Source organism: Triticum dicoccoides, chromosome 5B (assembly GCF_002162155.2).
Source record: "Triticum dicoccoides isolate Atlit2015 ecotype Zavitan chromosome 5B, WEW_v2.0, whole genome shotgun sequence".
Lineage (NCBI taxonomy): Eukaryota > Viridiplantae > Streptophyta > Magnoliopsida > Poales > Poaceae > Triticum > Triticum dicoccoides.
The window spans coordinates 450,846,171-450,851,731 of record NC_041389.1 but is presented as its reverse complement, the minus strand read 5'-3'; the positions used below and the strand labels follow the sequence as shown (position 1 = coordinate 450,851,731).

General features: G+C 40.2%; 1 pseudogene; it reads right to left on the bottom strand.

The window, feature by feature from the left end:
• Positions 1–2,123: 2,123 nt before the first annotated feature.
• Positions 2,124–5,273, bottom strand: LOC119310509 (annotated as a pseudogene).
• Positions 5,274–5,561: the final 288 nt, after the last annotated feature.

Below are 5,561 nucleotides of genomic sequence, written 5' to 3'. Positions count from 1 at the left end.
AACTCTATATTGATATATAGATTCTGGAGAAACATATAACCGGAAGTCTACAATTGTCGACATACATTTCTCAACTAGATTGAAAAGACCTTTCAAGTGATTCAGATCCAAAGACCATGGCCATGGCAAAGTGTGAACAACACTGGGACTGAACTCAAGCAAATGGTATAATCTAGGTAGAAATGATCTTGCTCAATAATGGGAAGGTATTCATAAGCAATACCTACATCAGTTTTCTTCTGGAAATAGAATTGAGAACAACGAGGTGGTGAAACAAAGAGCAAGTATTGTAGCACAAGTGTTTACGCAGATACCTAACTATTCTCCAAAGGTGGAATCTCATTCCGATAACTTATATCATTGGCAGTACAAAATCATCTATCTCTGCAGTTGATAGATGTAGTGATTACATATCCATGTGGATCACTAGATTCAGACATATATGATTGATTCCCGATGGAATCTCACTTCTGAGTCGAAATGCAAAATGCAATATACATTGTGTAAAAATCAGTAAGTCACCATACGACTTATTGTTGTCGGTACATATGGTACAACCGACGTAGTGAGTTCCTTATACACAAGGATTACTCCTACAATGATGATTATCCATGTTTATGTGTCTGTAATGACGACACATGTAATCATCTAAATGACGGAGTTGAAAATGGAGGATTTGGGTAAACCAAAATACCGCTTGTTACTACAACTTGAGCACCTTTATTCATACATTATGGTACACCATGTTGTCTATATCCAAAATATATTGGAGAAATTCATCATGGATAAATCTTATCCATCCATAATTCTCATGGTAGTTCATTCTCTAGACGTAGAGAAAGCTCTGTTTAAACCAAGAGATGATGGAAATGAGATATTGGGACTCAACGTTCCATAATGCCATTGGATCCACCAAACACAATTGGTTGGTACTCAAGAATGTCTTTCGGTATCTCCAAGGCATCAAACATCTTGTCCTGGTTTTCAGTTTCACAGGAATGCAAACACCGATATCATTGGATACATTGATCAGATCCCCACTACGTCAGATCGTGGACAAGCTTAGTGTTCCTACTAGGTGTGGTAGCCTTCTCATGAAGAGTCTTTGAAATAGACCTCATGGCTACATCCACCAACCATTATCTCAACGATAATGTTTCTTGTGTTGCCCGGATGCAAACAGGTTACGTAATAAGCAATATCACTATATTGCATATCTTGCAAGTCAAATCATGCGACTGATTTGTTCAGGGAGTCTCTACCAATTTCTATGTTTTGGTATGTGACGGCTTCGAATTTTTGCAAGAATCAGGGGGAGTATCTTCCTGAATTGTTCCTGTTCAATGCATCATATTATACTCTTTTTCCCTTCATGAGTTTACTTTACAGGTTCACATAAAGGTTTTTAATGAGGTAATATCAACATGAGATCATATGTCATACTTTCTGTTTTTCCCACCGGGGTTTTTAGGAAAGTATATACGACATATTTATTGTCCTCTAAACTCTATGGGTTCTCGTATTGAGTTAAAAGAGACAATAACCATTATATGTTGCATCATTTTCTCCTTATTTTCCCACTGGGTTTGAAGGAGTTTTAGCAACATATGAAGCACATATCTCCTCATATTTTTCCCACAGGGTTTTTGGAGGAGCTTCTCAAGATGATTATACTTACACTAACAAGCATGAATTAGGGGGAGTGTTAGGATTTAATTAATCCTGTTAATCCATACTTTTTTTAAAGGAGGCGCTTGCCTCGTGTCCCTTCGGAGACACCCCTTCGGGGGTTATATATATGTGTAACCCATCATCAATGAGAACAAGGATTCACTTTTACTTCTCGGTCTCCCATCTCTCTCGTTTTATCTCAACACTTTTCTCTCTACTTCACGACGCCTTCCACGTTCTCCTTCTAGAATCCAGTCGCCAAAGCCCGAACGAGCTAGGGTTTTGGGTGGTGTACCACCATGTGCCCTAGAACACACAGGCGGCGTGTGCAAAAGATCAGATTATTGAAACAACAAGGGGATCTGGAAACCTAGTAGCACAGTTCGGCGGCGACAACAAAACCTAGCACGACGAAGGTTTAAATCATGACACCAAGTGCATACCACAAGAACTAGACCAGGAACAGCACAGAAAGCCAGCATGAAGTTTGGTAGCGCATCTCAAATGTTTAAACATGGCAAACTGCTTACGATCTAGTCGGAAAATGAATTACACCAACTGTTTCTGTTCAAGGCAAGGGCAACGTTTCTGTCAGATCTCTCGGGCCAAGCAGCATTGTGCCCTCGACATTTGTAGAAACCATAACCTTAAAGTGCAATGCAATGACAAGCAACTGATGGAGCAAAAGGCCAAATCAGCGCGCGAACAATGGTTGCGCACATTCAATCCAAGGGGGCAAGAGTCTTCTTGTAGAAGTTGCAGAATGTCTCAGGACGAAACAGGGGCAATTAATAACTGCCCCAGGAAAGCCAGGTTTAATGCTGAAGGCTCCCTTGCTCCTCCTTGTCAGGACCGTCACTGGAAGAGGCGCCAGCAACTGACGTATCCTGCCAAAAGTGAACGTGGATCAGGATATCAAATACAAGAAGTGCTCACGACTTTCATCCCCTGTGCTAATAACAGTAACCATTAAGAATTCTGATTACAGAAAAAGACATATCTATCAGATATCCTCATTGTTCTCTAACAGTAAACAAGGGGGCACAGTGTTGCTAAATTTCAACATGAGGAATCAAAACCAGAACAATACAGATTAAAACAAAATTTTGTAATGGATGGTAACAATAATCTTTTTGGCTACTCACAAAATTCTTTGTTTTAGAATCCTTTCTTGTAACTTAATCTGCTGTTCATAGGTATATGGAATAGATCAATCTATCAACCCTCTCTTATACTCCCTCCGTAAAGAAATATAAGAGCGTTTAGATCGTGATCTAAACGCTCTTATATTTCTTTACGGAGGGAGTAGTTACTTGTGCACAACTACAACAACAAAGCTATTGTCCCAAGCAAGTTGGGGTAGGCTAGAGATGAAACCCAACAGAAACATCTGAATAGTTACTTATGGACAGTCAAAGTAAAATAATTCAGTGCTCAATTAGCACAAGCACAAGTGCACAACTATGCTTACTTCTCAGCATGTACAAAGTATTCCATCAAACATGAAACTGGAAATGCATGCAAGAAAATGGATAGACAGGCTAAGTTGCTTATTTCTGAAGATAAGTTAATAGGCATCATAACTACAGCAAATGAGACCAGTAGGCCACAACAGAAACGAGAACTGGAAGGTTGTTGCTGAAAACATGGATAATTTAGAAGTCAAGTTTAGAACCAATGCAAATTCACCTGATCCAACATATGACTTCTAACAGATATTCTCAAGTGCCTGCTTCACAACCTATAGGAAGGACAACTTTATCAAATGTGGCATATTTCACCAACAGTAGTAAATAATGTTAGTACATCAACAAATGCGAGCACACTGTCACACTGTACCTTCACCATGTCTTTCATCTTACTTAAACGATCCATTAACTTCTCCTGGGCCCGATTGTACTCCACCCAATTAAGCCTCCGGATGGACCTTAGCTATTGGACACTTGCAAGACACTTGTTAACACAGTAGTTACAATGCACTTAAAATATTATCATGCATTTGGCCTAAATAATTATAAACATTTTGGACTAACATGTGAAAAGTGTGGTAACATACATTCTATCATTTCAGTAAAAAATTACCTGATCTGGATTATCTGGTTTGTGCTGTAACACCTGTTTGAGTTCCGTGAGTACATGTTCTGCTATGTTATGTTGCTTATCCTTCAAAAACTGGCACCTTCCCCCCATTGTTTCTGCGATTTCCTACAAAATGGCAAACTAGCAGTTTGTCAAATCTTAAAATGATAATTAATATTCATCAAGGCCTAATAATAACAGTCTGGCAAACATACAAGTAAGTTGTGCTCAAATTTGTGCATCTGGCACTGCATATCCACTAACTTGCTAAGCCTACGCTTCCATGTCTCCCACTTCTTCAATTGCCAGCCTTCACGCTGTTTTGGTCTATGTACAATGCCAGCCTTCTTGTATACATCTAAACGTACAAGTGACTTCACACATATGTAGGATTGCATGTTGTACGGCTTGCGGGGGCTGAAATCTAACAGGTTTACCCCCTTACACAGGTTAACATCAAAGTTCTCGCCGAACAACTCATACGCATATACGTTATCGCTGCAAAGCTGTGCGAGGATCCTATCCCTGTGAACAAAATGTGGACCTGAAATGTAATTTGGTGGGTTCTTAATATTGTACTTCTGGCTCCACCTTTGTTGCTCTACCGTGTTGTCGAGTGTCCAGATCTGCAGCTCACCAGCAAGAGCTCTGGGAGCATAACGACCTGTTTGAGCAGTTACTATACATATTTTCCCATCTATATCTCTGATCCAGAACTTACGAGGACCATAATAATCATGATCTTCACGTGCTGCTGGCAGTTGAATCATTGCAAAACTTTCTTCCCTGAGATCAAAGGACATAACCGCATGCTGCCAGCTAGCTAACATTTCTTCAGTCAACCAATAAATTTTGCCATCAACATTGACAACTCCAGAGTTTCTTACAGCGATCAAGCTAAGAGCTTCTGGAGTACGGATATCTTTCCATTTCTCATCACCAAGCGTGTAAACTTGAATGACACTGAAGCTGTCTTTATTACGGGGGCGACCCTCAACACAATCACCAAGGAAGTGTGTAATCTTGTATTCTTTTGTCACGGGATGAAATCCAAAGCTGTAGAAAGAGAAGTGATCACCCTTCACATTCTTCGCAGGTTTCTCAATATGTAGACATTCACCAGTTGCAAGGTTAGCTATCTTGATAGTTGATGTCTTTGTGTATAAGCCAAGGAGTCCATTGCATGAACCAAAAAGGAAATCATCAGGCCCAATCACTGGCACTGCACGTGTCGATGGCGACCAGGCTTCGTCAATTAGGATAGCATCACTAGGGTAGGGCTCGCCTGAGACCGACTCTTGCTGGAAGAACAGAAGGACATCTCGGGGCGCACACTGAAGGTGTGATTCGACAAACTGTGGATCACGGATGAAGTTGTGCCAGTGCTTGCAGACACTGACGCACCTCAACAAAGTGCTGACTGGAAGCCTCAAAAATATCCGCTCAATGAGGTCCCCTGGGAGACTGTTTATAATGCATTCGTCATTTCTTTGCTTCTTTGATTTGATTTACTCAGAAGCCATAGTAAGCAAAATCTAGGCTCCGGGGGAAACCTAGGTACCGAATCCTTCTGCAAACACACACATAAAAAAAAGCAAAAGGCCAAACTGTGTAAAGATTATGATTAAACAAAGAGTAATATGCTGGCAAGTGACATGAAGTCCAGGTAAAGTTTAACAGATGTTTAAGTTTATCTACTGAGAATGGGTAAATAAGGAATTAAGTAGCGGACCTGTAGCAAATATGGAGCCTTGTGTGGCCATAGACTAAATATAATCATAAGCGAATCAATATACATATGATGCCTAAAA